The 15,160-nt window shown below is 41.1% G+C and overlaps 1 protein-coding gene across 22 annotated transcripts in view; it reads right to left on the bottom strand.

The window, feature by feature from the left end:
* Kalrn (kalirin RhoGEF kinase) overlaps nt 1-15,160 on the bottom strand; it is a 597,009-nt gene that overhangs the window by 307,455 nt on the left and 274,394 nt on the right. The gene's annotated exons all lie outside the window — the stretch shown is intronic.

Genomic DNA, 15,160 nt, shown 5'->3' with positions numbered 1-15,160 from the left:
GAGATTTGTGAAATGAGAACACGGATCAGTGAGGCAGACCCCTGGCCCGGGGAATCTAAGTTTTGGTTGAAGGCTTCCTCATCACTGTCAGACACCTGTCAAAGCTTTATCACGGAGCTGACAGCCTCATGAATGACAAGCACAATGCCGGTCTGTGGGGCTCCCAGGGATGAAACTGGCAAGCTCACATGGACAGAAATGCTTTCATCTCTGTAAACAAAAACAAGCAAAATGAAGGTGGAGTGACCCACGCATGAACCAGTTGAGGGAGACGCCCAGAGCTGGGAGAATCAACCCCACTCTCTAAGTGTTGCTGTTCCACTCGGCATCTGGGACTCAGCTTTAGAGAATACCCTCACTGAGTGTGCTGTTGAAAAAAAAACATCATTGCCAGCACTCAGGAGGCAGAGGTGGGAGAATTTCTGTGAGTTCAAGGCTAGCCTGGTCTACAAAGCTACACAGAGAAATTCTGTCTCTAAAAAACAAAAACAAAACCAAAGTCCAAAACAATCATCACTGCCATGGGTTGGTGGAACAGCTCAGCAGGAAACAGACCAAGTCTGATGGCCTGAGTTTGATCCCTGGGGCCCACATGATGAAAGGAGGGAACTGATTCCCACAAGTTGTCATCTGACCTCTATATGTGCGCGTAAGTGTGTGCATGGGCACACTTGCTTACACACAAACACATTAAATAAATAAAATGCTGTATTTATGGGAAACATCATCATCACCTGAGAGAAACATGGCTATGGGACAGGGAGGTGCTCTAGGGCCTGCAAGGATCAGGTCCCATTGAATACAGGCCAGCCTGAGAACTACATGGCTGAGTTGGAAGGAACCCTCAGCGAAGGTGATAGAAAAAACAAACTTAGTCGTCACACTGGGCCCTGGCAGGCTCTCTACTCATCCCTGAAATTAGTGGGCCCTAGGGCATCAAGAAGAGAGGTGTGTATTCAGTACCCTGTATATAAGACATAGAAAGTATAGACTGTACTTCAGAACTGTGTATTATTTACCACCAGTAAATGTGAAAGTGGAATTTCAGGAGGAGATCCTTAGAGTGAAATTTAAGTTCTCTATAAAATGAAATTATGTAGAACAGTTCACTCTCCAGGGATATGAAAGAAATGAGGTGTGACACTAAGTACAAATTGGTAATCTAAACCTGGGGCATGCTAGGTAAAGGAGCTTCCAGGACAAGATGGGGAAGCTTGAGAAGCTTTCAGTAGGAAGTTTGCTTTTGACCCAACTTTGAAACCTAAAATATGAGATCAAAATCTATAGTTTTCCAAGAAAAAGACAGGTCCAACAGTCAGGAGACACCAGGAGCCTTAGGAAAGGTTAGGAGGCTGCTGAGGGAACACTGGCTGCAGAGCGCCCCTAGCTGCCCTCAGACAAGTATGGTTTGGGAGTCAGTAAAGTCAGGTCAAGTGATCACTGTGTGGAAGGCTGAGGGCAGGTTGGGGTGGGGCAGGGGGTGAGGAAGACAAAGGAAGGAGGCCTGCTGTCCCCAGTACAAAGCACAATGCTGTTTCCATTGGCAACTGCTTTGCCCCCAAAGTCTCACTGACCCAACTTACATAAACATGAGAACAAAGACAATCCTTGCTCAACACATCATTAGCTTTAGCTTTAGAATGTGGAAGGAATTCCAGCTAATCCACTGAGCAAGCCTGGGAACCTGGCCCTCAATCAGTGAAGCAGCCCAGGGCATCAAGAGTTCAGTCAGACCGAGAGACATATTCTATCTCTTGGGAAACTCCCAAGTTTGTTGCAATATCATCAATCTCCGCTGTGTCTTTCGTTCGTCTTTTCTGAGTACGTTCCAGACATGACCTCATCCAGTCCCCATATCTCCTGAATAACAATGATAACAATTTACATTTGTTCTGTGCTCTAAGTATACTAGAGTGCTACTAACTGTATTATCTTACTTAATGTCTACTTCAAATAAGATGGAAGAGACATTATTCCCACTTTACAGAAGCAGAAACTGAGGCTTGGCAAGGCTATCTTACTGGTAGAGTAGCTCTGAGCCTTCTACCCACATGTCCCAATCCCTGCATCCATCCAATGAAGCTGATTCTCCATACAGGGAAGAAAGCAGGAAGAACCTGTAACCGGCATTCTGTAGATGGGGAGACTGTGGTACTAACTGTTCAAATGGCTTTCATAGAAGAGACAGAATGAAGAAAAGGAGGACCTAGAAAACTGTCCTGTGTTCAAGTCACCTGGCATCACACATCTGGTGTCATACCCTGAAGCCATGATAGGATATAATTTTTAACATAAATCCCAAACTTGGACTCTTTCTAACCTTATAAACTTGTAGAACTTTAATTGGAGTGATAGCTACAGCAGGTAAACCAGATCCAAGGTATGACAGACAGTTTAATTGGAGTGAAAAGTACTTAGCTGATTAGAAGGCAAACTTCTGGGACCTTATGTGAGGATGTTTCCAGAAAGAATTAACTAATGATACCTAAGTGGGCATCATTACCCCACAGCATTCTCTCTCTCTCTCTCTCTCTCTCTCTCTCTCTCTCTCTCTCTCTCTCTCTCTCTCTCTCTCTGTCTGTCTCTCTGTCTCTGTCTCTCTGTCTGTCTCTCTGTCTCTGTCTCTCTCTGTCTGTATGTCTGTCTGTCTGTCTGTCTGTCTATCTCTCTCTCTCCCCTTCTTGGATGGCCATTTTTTGGCCCGCATCCCACGATGCTCCACTTTACCACAAAGAAACAGCAGAGCTCTGAAACTAAAGGCTAAAATAAACTCTCTTCCTCTAATTTTTTTTGACTGACACAGTCTAGATCTGAATAACCCTTTCTTTCCTAGCTATAACTTTTTAAGCAAATGAGAATGACCCAAACACATAAGTTTAGGCAGAGTTCAAGCCTCACGGAGAGGAGAAATGAAAATGGAACAAGCCCATCACATGGGTTTGAAGTTCTCTTTTTAGACTTTCTCACTGCCTCCTCCCTGGGTGATATTTTCAAATTCTAGGCATGTGATGGACTAAAGTCCACCAGAGCTATTTCAGTCTGAATTTGGCATTGTTGAGTCTAAGATATATTGTTCAAAATAGACCACAACGTGTAACACCATGGAGTTATGTAATTAGAGCTGAGGTTACCCAAATTTTGTGCTGTTGGCTCCTAGACTATAGAAAGACAGCTGTCTATCGATCTCTACATAAACCCCACAGGCAACATGTTAGCCTGGCTTTTGCTTTGTGCATCCCAGGGTGAACATAGGCATGGATGCTGATGAGGCTAGGATGCCTCCCAGATACCCGCAGGAGGCTATAAAAACTCAGATCCTTTTGTCTAAACCTGGCATCCAGGTGGAAGAGCTCAAATTTGTTCCTGTCAGAACTTGGCAGTGAGTTTTTCCCTGTAGAAAATTATTTCAAGCAAATGGTTCATAAAAATGCCTCCAGTTGCTCTCTGGCAGAGAAAGAAGGCACAGATCTGCATGGTGGGTTGTTCTGGTTAGTGATGTAGTTTGGGGTTTGCATAACACTGCCAGGAGCCCTTTCACTTAGGGTCTTTGGACTGTTTTTTGATAATCATTGCCTGCACCAGGATCCCCATTCACCCCCAAGTTCTCAAATACCCTTTCCCTTTTAGGACAGACACTCTAGATTTACTCCTGTTGCCCTAAGTGTCACACCCAGGGTTGTGGAAGACACTGTTCACCTGAATAAAACCACACTTGAGATGGAAGAGGCATGAAGGTAAAGGAGAAGGCAGAAGGAAAGCAATGGAGACAAGGAGGGAGAGGAGGAAGAAGACAGTGACAATGATCAGGAGCGAGAAAGGGACTAGAGACCTTGCTGCTTACATGCCCCTCCCAAATCTCTGCTGCAAGTAGCACTGCTCCCCACCCTAGCTAGGTTTACGGGCTCAGAATCTGCAGAGACTTCCAGTGTGTACATCGGCAGTGAGGGACATAGAAAGGCTTGGAGGAAATTGCCATTCTCCGATGCTTTCTCTTGAGAAAGGATTTGTTGACTGTGCTTTTTTTTTTTTGAAAAAGGTTTCATGAAGCTCAGGCTGGCCTCAAACTTAATATATAGCAGAGGATGACTTTGAGCTCCCGATTCTCCTACCTCCATTTCCCCCAAGTACTGAGATCAAAGTTATACATGACTATGTCTGGCTTGGGGAAAAATTCTGCATGATTGGCTCAAAACAGGCCCTCTGTTTCCAATGCTTGTTGTGCTTCTGTTTATAGCCTTACAGTTATGACTGACTATAATAACCTATTAAGTTACTAGAAGCTGGAAAATAATAATAAAAACTCCTTATATTAAAGACTTTGCAAACAACGAAAAAAATAGCATGTATTCATTACCATGGCTATCTCATTAGAAAAGCTAGCCCGGAAATAAACCCCTAACACACACTGAGAAATATCTCAGAGAATAAACACCTAGTATTAGCAACTGTGAGACAGTCAGACAACTGGGTGGGTGGACTGTTTTTGTTTCTTTTCACTTGTCTGAATTTTCTATATTGAAAGCATCTAGCTTCATAATTAAAAATAAGAGATAAATAAAAATAACATAGAAACTTCCTTTAGAAAAACAACCAAAAGAAGGGTTGAGTCAGCCCAACTCTCTTAGTTCCTCCAAATGGATGTGTGCTGGAAGTGTGGGTTCTAAGACACCCTGCTGGGCTCAGATCCTGCTTCCTTTACTAAGCCCAAGCCTAAGCTGGGAAAATGAGAAAAATATTAACACTAACTCTGTAAGAGTTGTTTCAAGGATCAAATAAAGTTTTCCTCATAAAAGTGTGCTTCAATAATTGGCAGTTCTCAATTAGTCTTGCATGCTTGTCATCACAGAGCAGGTTTGAAGTCTCTTAAACTTGGATAATTGCTTTTCTGTGGGGCCAGTGTATATTTACCCTTGTGTAGGTTTACCACTAGCTTCCTCTTAGCCTCTGATTTTATTACATTAAAACTGAGGCTCTGAGGAAATACACGGAACCATAAGGACTCACTCTAAAAGTCTCTTCCCACTAGAAGAAAAACAAAATTAAAAAAAAAATCTACTACACTGGAGAATTTAAAAGAAATGTGTGAATTCCTAGATACATATGACCTACCAAAATTAAATCAAGATGAAGCAAATAATTTAAATAGATCCACAACAACCATGAGATAGAAGCAGTAATTAAAAATTTCTTAACTAAATAAAGTCTAGGGCCATATGGATATAGCACAGAATTCTACCGGACCTTCAAAGAAGAACTAACACAATACTCCTCAAATTACTCTGTTAAATAGAAAAGAAACACTACTATGGTGTTTGATTGAGAATGAGAATGTCTCCCATGAAAATGAGACTGTCTCCCATCGGCTACCATAGTAAAATGTTTGGTTCTCAATAGGCACACTGTTTTAGGAAGTAGGAGGTGTGGCCTTGGAGGAGGTGTGTTGCTGCTGGAGATGGAGTATCACTGTGGGTAGGCTTTGAGGTTTCAAAAGTCCATGAGACTCAGACTCTTTTCCCCCCTACCTCTGGAATGTGGACCAGCTGTTAGCTCCCAGTTACTGCTTCAGCTTCCATGCTCTCAGTTATGATGATCATGAACTCATCCTCTGAAACTATAAGTAAGCCCCTAATTTAAATGCTTCCTTTTAAAGCTGCCTTGGTCATGGTGTCCCTTCACAGCAATACAACAGTAACTAAGACAACTTCCTTTTTTTTTAATGAAGCCAGGTTAAAGATGCAAAAAATAAAGAAAATTATAGCAAAATCTCTCTGAGAAACATAGATGCAAAATTTCAATAAAAGACTTACAAGTCAAATTCAAGAGCACATTCAAAGATTATCTACCATGATCAAGTTGACTTCACCCCACAGATACAGAGACTATTCAACATAAATGTAAGCTACCATATAAGTAGACTCAAGGGCAGAAACCTCATGATCAGATGCAGAAAAGGCAATTTACAAAATCCAACATCCTTCATAATTGAAGTCCTATAGAATCTAAGGATATGGAGAACACATCTCAACATAATAAAGGCAATATATAACACATCCACAGCATAATCCTAAATAGAGAAAAACAGAAAGCATTCCCACTAAAATCAGAACAATACAATGAGGTGCACTCTTTCCACTCATATCCAGTATAGTGTTTGAAGTCTTAGCTAGAACAATAAGACAAGTGAAGGATCAAAGGAACAAAAGTAGGAGGGAAAGTATCTTTAGAAGGTACTTTATAAAGATACTTATAATGATATAAAAGTGTCTTTATTTGTAGTTAATATGGTTCTATATAAGAAAGACCAGAAAGACTTCACCCAAAATTTTCTACAGATGATTAACATATTCAGCAAAGTATCAGGATACAAAATTAGCACGCAAATAATAGTAGTTTTCCTATATACAAATGACAAAACAGAGAGAAATAAGTCAGGGAAACAACTCCTTTTACAATAGTCTCAAAAATATCTTGCAATAAATGTAACTAAGGAAGTGATGAATTTTATACTAAGAGCTTGAAGACATTGAAGAAGATAGCAGAAAACTCTTCATCCCTAATGGCTGCGTTTTTATAGGGCTATACACTACTGAAGATGAAAACATCACTCTTACCCACTGGGAACACTGTAAGTTACAAAAATGACTGTCCAGGCAAGATGTGATATAGATGTAATGGAAGTAACCAACTACTCATTCCTGGCACAGTGAACAGGGCCCAGAACCCACAGCTAGACAGATCACTATGCACTACAGGAAGACCTACTATTATTATTCTGCTACATGGATAGAGTACTAGAACAACTCCTAATGACTTATTGCTATAGCTATAAAGAAGTGGATCTCCCAACCCTCATCTGAGAAATGTCTTCTTGCAGTAGATGACAGTTAACACAGTAACCCACAATTGGTCAGTGTGCAAAGAATAAGAGATTACAGAGTGCTCATCTTAACCGGGACATCTTTATTGCATCCCTCCTTCTAAAGCTCAGGGTGATCTTCTCAAAGACTGTAAGAGCTGGTGACAGTAGATGACAATAAGGAAACAACAGTGTTTTCAGACCCAACAGGGTAGTTGCACATATGAACTAAAAACAACAGTATTTGCACAAGCTCAGGCTAGACAAAATTTCATGGGGGGGTGTAAGTGGGCATGAAGCCCCACCCAAAGCTAAGAAAATATTGGCATTTGATAGTTGCTAGGAGAGGGAGGGTTTGTTCTCTCTAAGGATGTCACCCCTGTTAGGTTGACCAAGAAATTCAACTCTATGGGTTTGTGTGTTTTGTTTTTGTTTTAAGGGACAGAACATGAAGTTGGGTGAGTAGGGAGGTAGTGAGATCTAGGAAGAGTTGGGGGATGAATATGATCAAAATATGTTTTACTAAATTCTCAAAGAATACAATATTATTTAAAATTAGAACAGTGTTCAGCACATAAAAAGTACTAGGAAAGGGTTATGATTGTTACTGTTTTTTGACCATCTCAACAAGAAGAAAACTGGCAAACCTCAAATATGACACATTGGATCCAATTAGTTGCCCTGATTCAAAATGAGTATACAACCCTTACTTTCTGTTTTGTTTTAGTCTTTAAGATTGTTTTTCAAAGGCCAGACAGGTGGTAAAATTCCTGTAATCTAAGTACTAGGAAAGTGATAGAAGAAGGAAGAGTCTGAGTCCAAGGTCAGCCTCGACCATGCAGTAAAACCCTGAAAAATTATCAAACTCCCCCTATTTTAGCTAATAGAGTGAGGTGGCTAAAAATTCCTCTGGAAAAGTCATGGAAACTGAATAGGGCTGAGCAAATGGGCTTATTAGAATTTTCATCTTCTTATTATAAGTGGTTTTCTACAGGGCTTCAGCATAAATATTTTTTAATTAAAAAATTCAAAGAAATAATTTTCATTCAAAATTCAACCAAAATGACTGGTTTTTTTTTTTTGGTTTTTTCGAGGCAGGGTTTCTCTGCATTGTTTTGGAGCCTGTCCTGGAACTCACTCGGTAGACCAGGCTGGTCTTGAACTCACAGGGATTCACCTGCCTCTGCCTCCCGAGTGCTGGGATTAAAGGCGTGCGCCACCAACGCTCGGCTTGTTTTGTGTTTTTCAACGTGCCAAATTCTGTCTAGGTTGACATTATCTCACTGCAAACTCACTTATTATATTAGTAGTTCTAGGATCTGATAGCATTCATTAAATCTACCTCTCTCCCATCTGTCATCCTTAGAGATCACTGGGTTTGATACCCACTCAACAAAGGAGTTGTTGAATCTATACTATTCATTCATGTGATTTTCAAGTTAAGTGCCTCTTGCATGTTGACTCATTGTGCTTGGGGATAGGAAAAAAAGACAAAATAGACAGAATTCCTGCTCTGAAGAGAGGACAAGGCTAGTGTAAACTAACCAAGACTGCCACAACAGGGGATTGACAGGAGACCAGTGTAAAGCTAATCAAGACTACCACAGAAAAGCTATGATGCAAGGCTAATTTAAAACTAAGATTGCCACAGCAAAGATATGACATGAGGTTAGGAAAGGAGCTCCTGGTGTAAACCAAGCGAACTTTCAGAGAGTTTCTAGAAAAATTACTATGGTAAGTTTTATAAGTTGCATAATCGGGGACAATAAATCATGGAGGTAATTACACAATCAATAGATTAATCATTTGGTGGATTCACAACTCAATAACTGTGGTGGTTTGAATAGGTTTGGTCTTCATAGACTCATGTTTCAATGCTTGGCTCATAGGGAGTGGCACTACTAGGAGGTATGGCCTTGTTGGAGGAAGTGTGGTCTTGTTGGAGGAAGTGTGTCACTGTGGAGGAGGGGGTTTGAGGTCTCACATATGCTCAAGCCACACCTAGTGTGATGTTCACTTCCTGTTGCCTGTGGATCAAGATATAGAACTCCAGCTCCTTCTCCAGCACCACGTCTGCTTTCATGCTGACATTTCCTTCCATTATGATAATGAGATAAACCTCTGAATTGTAAACCAACACCAATTAAATGTTTTCCTTTATAAGAATTGCCATGGTCATGGTGTCTCTTTACAGCAATAGACACCCAAACTAAGACAGCCTCCAAAACCCATGGAACATGAACAGCAAGATGAGATGTGTAGTTTTAGGAATCAGCTTGCATCTGTGTGGGAATGAACTTCAGGTGACTGTGACTGTAGAGCAAAACAGAAGGCTGTGGCAGTAATCTCAGCGGGTGTGGAGACTCGTATATAAGGCAGTGCAATGTGGACAGAAGAAAAGGGACTCATTAAAGAGGTGGAGACAATAACCGTTGGCAATGACCTCAGTGAGTGCTGAGAGCAAGGAAAGATCTAAGAATGACTCCCAGGTTCCAGAGTGGGTAACTGTGTAGCTGGTACCCTCCACTATTATAGGTAATACAAGAGTAAACAGATTCCTGGGAAGGGTGAAATGAGATGATAAAATGGACTCTTGGAGTTTCTCCTAAAGAAATTAAAATAGAGGTGTCTAAACAACCAACGAGTTTATGCATAGGGGTCTCAGGCAAGATTAGAGATGGAAGAAGGATTTGGGAGCCAACAAAAGAGGGACCTAGAAAAGACTACAAAGCATTTGGGGCGTGTTCATGAAGGTCTGAGGAGCTGATGCTGCAGGGAAGGATGTAAGAATGCAGAAAGGCAAAAGAAGAGCAGAAGCCATCATTCAAGGCTGGGGGGAAGAGAACTTCAAAAGGAGGTTGTGGTTGATGGGATCAAATGCTAGGAAAGAAAACTTAGGATCTGTATAGTGTCTTTCAGATTAAGTAACAAAAATGTTCATTGGAGATTTTAGTAAGTATCGTAGTGGTGGGATGTGGTAGAAGACATTCACCTCATGATGGCCAGGAATTAGAGTAACAGAAACAGGAAGGACCAAGGGACGAAATACTCCCCAGGAACTTCCCCTAGTGATCTACTTCCTCTAGCTAGTTCCTTCTCCTAAAGTTTTCAAAACTTCCCCAAATGGCACCCCCAACTCAGGACCTAGGCTTAAATACATGAGTTCCATGGGGGTCATTTCATAGCCAAACTATAACAACATTATTTACTAAAATTGGATGTATCCAATCACCTTAACTTCACATTCCTGGAAGCCTTCCAACAACTGTATTGTTTTGTCAATATCTTTTTAAAGTATAATTTTCAGAATTAGGTATACTATGTCATCTAAACAGCCAGATTATAGGAAAAAATCTTGTTTATGATGTGGAGATTCTATTTTAGTCTATATTATCTTTCAAAAGCCTTTACCATGCTTCTGTGTTCCAAGAGTAGTTTAAATCCTTGTCCTCTAAAGACCAAGTTTCTTGGGAGTTGAGATAGCATATAGTGTTTGAAGTTTTAAAGAAATACATAATTATTTCCTTCCTACTAGTAGAATCTTTTGCTCTTAACAACTTTGTGTGTGTGTGTGTGTGTGTGTGTGTGTGTGTGTGTGTGTACACTGCATCACAAACTTTCCAGGAAAAGCCAGAAAATTGAAACTCCCATTGCCACCACAGTTTCCTCCAGAGATAGAACCACATACATCAGAACATTTTCATTGCCTTCGTCTGATGGAGCCGACTATGGCTTGTGTGTAAGTGCTTCTTAGTTTTTCCCATTATTTCATCATATTTCTTACTGCCCCCTAGCTGTAGACTTTATGAAAACATGGAATGCGTGGAACTCCCTGATGTATTCTCTCTTTTATTAGAACAAATTCTTTAAACCAAGACTGTTCTTCAGTAGCCACTTTTCTAGTTAAGAGGTTGATCCACTAAGGCCACAGGGAAATTTGATACATTTGCCTCCTTGTGTCAAATGTTTCGGTGTGCTACTTGCTGCATATGCCATATGTTGGTTTTTAGAAAAAATAATATAGGTGCAGTTGGGAGTTTTGTTTGATGGGGTTTTATTTTACTCTTAACCTAAGATAATCTAAGAATATCTTCTTCACAGTGCTTCTCTCTATATTACTGGTGTGGAGCCTGGGGCAGTTCTGGTATTGGCTTTACTGGAATTATTTTCCCAGTAAACGAATTTCCATCAAATTCGTTTAAATCTTTCCACACAGATCAGCAGGGTTCTCTTACCATTGGTATCCCTTCCATCCTTCACAGGATGTGCTCTACTCCTTGCCAGGAGTTTATCATGCACACTCTGTAGACATAGCCCAGAAAACTTTGGAAATACACTTCATGCAGACAGCCATTTGTTTCTCAAAGCCTCCCTTCTTTGCCAGTCACCACATCGCATGGAAAGGGAGCTAAAAACACCACCTGTGCTTGGGAGTCTCTTTCAGTTTGTTAAAGCCATTAGGAACACAGCCATGATGGCTTCTGAACAAGCAGGAAGTAGAGTCAGGGCTAATCCACAGACTTGATAAGGGATATGTGATGACTCTTTCATAATATATTCAACAGTGGCTCCTACCCCAATTATTGACATTAAAGATAAACAAAATGACTCTCAGGACTCTTGGTCATCCACACATAAATATCCCCCCACAGAGTGGTCACAAGATTCTCTCTCCATCAGTTCAAGCTTGTAACTTCTCCCTGATGTCCACAGAGGCAAGGAGATGTCCTGAATCCACCTGAAATGTCACACAGAATCCAAAGGGCAAGGCGGCCCTTCATCTCTAGGCTGCCTCACATCCTTCTACCAGCCAGCTTCATGACATTAATTTTTAGACATTTGCTTGGCATTCTTCTTCAAATTTTTCTCATCTGCCTAAAAACCTTTCACCATTGCAAAGAGGCTGGATTGTGAAAGGGCATCTTTTTAGGCTCTCCCACCTTTGCCCATCTGCTCATGTCTGCAGCTGCTATAAATGGTCATCATCTCGGATGGAGAGAAGATGCAACTGACTCCAAAGGACACCACGTCACCCTCAGTAGCCATGTTTACTGGATCACCACAAGAGAGAAAACTTCCTCTCTTAAGATGAAACTTTTTTTTGCCCTTTTTTATTTTTAAATTTAAGTTTAAATTAGAAACAAGGTTGCTTTACATGTCAATCCCAGGTCCTTCTTCCTTTCCCTCCCTTCCCCCCACACCCTCCCCTTCCAATACTCCCTCAGTTCCCCATGGAGGGCCTCCCCCTCCCTCAAGAGTTCAGGGTGAGAGTGCATCTCTCATTGTGGGATGGGCACCCAAAGTCCATTTGTATGCCAGGGATAAATACTGATCTACTACCCAAGGCCCCATAGATTTCCTAGGCCTCCTCACTAACACCCACATTCAAGGTGTCTTGATCAGTCCCATATTGGATTCCCAGCCATCAGTCTGACCCCTTGTCAGGTCAGCTGTTTCTGGGGTTAAACCAGCCTAGTCTCAACCCCTTTGCTCATCAGTTCTCCCTCTCTGTCACTGGGTTCCTTGAGTTCAGCTCAGTGTTTAGCTGTAGGAGTCTGCCTCTGCTTCCATCAGCCATTGGATGAAGATTCTGTTTCCCAGACTCTCTGGGCATGGGATTATAGGCTGGCACTCCCAAGAGAGCTAAATATACTTGTTACATTTTCATTAGGTTATAGAAATTATATGTTTCAATGCTCAACACTGAGACTTCATGGTGCATGAATATTAATGGTGGCATAGACTTTTAGTCTCCATGCACAACCCTGGCTTACATGCCTTTAGCACTGAACGTTCATTGAGGCCACTTTAAATTTCCTGTTATCACATATACACTGATCCACTACAGTCCTTCTATTTCCATACATTTTATTTTGCTCTCAAACACAGAATGGATTTTAAACACATTCAATTCATGTTTGAGAAATAAAAACAGGCCATCATACAGCAAAACAACTAAATGGAGATTTATGGACTGAATTACTTCATTGTGTCCATGTTTTATTATTTCTTTAAGTTGACTATTCTTTGCAAACTATTACACTAATGCCACTTAAATGTGCTTGGCTGCTCAAGTGTGATTTGGTTGGCATGTTGACATTAGGCAATGTATATTCAAATATAAATGTTTCCAATTGGGGGCTACCTAGGCTTATAGAAAATCTGGCCTTTTGGATAATGAGATCATAAAGCTGACCACTCACAGGGTGGCACAGCCTCTCTCAAAACCATGGGCATTTAAGTGCTTTCCCACCACATAGCAGTATCTCAGGCCAATACAGTAGTGCTGTATTCCAATCTGTCACCTGAACAGACACAGGGGCATCTATCCTGTCACAATCATGCTGATAAGGGCAACAACTCATACTTGTTGATTATCACAATGACAATGTGCCTCAAGAATATAAATGCCTCTTAAAATTTGCTTTATTCTATGGCTGGTCATTTGTTTTTGATAGTTTTTTTCCCCATGATTGGGGGTACGTCTACCCATGTCATGATGTCATGTCTCCTATAGGGACTGCTGCCTTTCCAAGGCATAGCTACTAGGTAGCTTGTTCTAAGAGTGCCATCTGCAGGATGGGCTGGACACTCCTTAATACTTCTATCCTCTTCAAATAATTTGAATTTCTTTAAAATGTATTCAAGAGTGATTATGCACAAAACATATGTTCATTGGTAGAAATGGATCATGACTCTGATTCTTCATAGAATTTATGACTGTCTGAACAGTTGCCTTAATTGTCTTTACCTCAGGGTGACCAATCATAGATACTCTACCATCCTAGAGTAAAGATGCCTTTGTTCAGGTGTTTTATTTCCCTTCAAGCTCTCCTCAAGGTTAATCATTTCCTTTGCTTGAGTGCTTGCCCTTTCCTTCAGAAAGCCAAATTTCTGGGAACCACAACAGAGGTAGTAGCCCTCTCCCTGACCCAACTTAAAACCTGAATACACATAATGAGTGCTTAGAACTCACTCCTCATGTCAGCCTGACATCAAAGTCTCCTAAGATGATGAGGTTAAAAGGTGAGCAGCCCTACAGAGCACTGCCCATTTGTGATCTACAGCTTGCTAGTCTATAGCATGACTAACCTTACCTTTCCTGACCATTCTTACCAGAGCAACACCAAACGACATGGAGTAAGGGCTGTGGCTTTCTGTCATTGTTCAAGAATTTTCTGTGTTGGCATATACCTATAATCCCAGGATTGAGGAGACTTAAGCAGGACAAGTTTGAGGCTAGCCTGGACTACTAGTGAGTTTCAGATCAGCCTTGGTTGTATGAGAGAGATTCTATCTTTAAAAAATTACAATTTTGTTTAAATCACTTCATTCCAATAGCCCTCACTTAACTGAGACTAAAAATAGAAGAATAGACCTTTCCTGTGGGATTTCTCTGTCTTCATCTCCCAGTAGTAATGTCCCATTGAGCAAAGCTGGTCTCAGGCACGTAGTTACTGACAGTCCATTTGCTCTCTTTGTGGTCTGATTTTCTTATAAAAAACCATCAATTCAAGGTTGCTAAACAACCCAAATAGTTTAGAGTGGGGATGGGACAAAGGAAGAGGTCTGGTTAGTTTTCAAACTACAACCTCCACCTTTACTGGCCCATTCACAAAACCTCATGACCTCCTTGCTTAGGCTGTCCCCTTTTAGCCCACCTTTTTCTTCCTTATAGAGGACACACTCCCAAGTCTTTGGCAGCTAGAATGCCCCTCCATTTGAAAAAAAGATAAAAGTCCAATAAGAAAGCCCATTTAGGGAAATGTGGATTATTCATTGGCAGCATCAGACCCACTCTTCCTTTGGGTCATGCAAACTGTATATGCCAATGGACACTCAGAAATGGATTTTATACCCAGCTCCTCTACATAATAAAGGTAGAACTAGGACACAGAGATATCTCCAGAGCTTGACTTACCTGGAAAGTCTCAGCAGGGCTACTGATAAGCAAGATGGTGTGGCCACATTAAAGAACTTTCTGAGCCTCCATGTTGTCTTCTATGACACAAAGTTATCTATCCATAACTCAAAAATGTGCTTTATTTAGCATGAATTTAAGTTAGTGTGCCTCTTCTGATAACTGAAAAACATTGTTCCACATGTAAGGACTATCAGGCATTGGTGAAGGAGTCGGAAGAAATGGGATCATGGTGGGCACAGACCTATTTGAATGTAACAACACACAAAAGTCAATAGGCGTCTTGAGGCCTACAAACCAAGAGGCCATAGCCCATTACAGACAGTGAGAAGACTCCGAGGAAAGCTGAGCTAGGTCAGGGCTGAAGGCGTCTTTGGTGACAT

Source organism: Mesocricetus auratus, unplaced genomic scaffold, assembly GCF_017639785.1.
Source record: "Mesocricetus auratus isolate SY011 unplaced genomic scaffold, BCM_Maur_2.0 Super-Scaffold_100008, whole genome shotgun sequence".
Classification (NCBI taxonomy): domain Eukaryota; kingdom Metazoa; phylum Chordata; class Mammalia; order Rodentia; family Cricetidae; genus Mesocricetus; species Mesocricetus auratus.
This window is presented reverse-complemented; position numbering and strand designations above follow the sequence as displayed.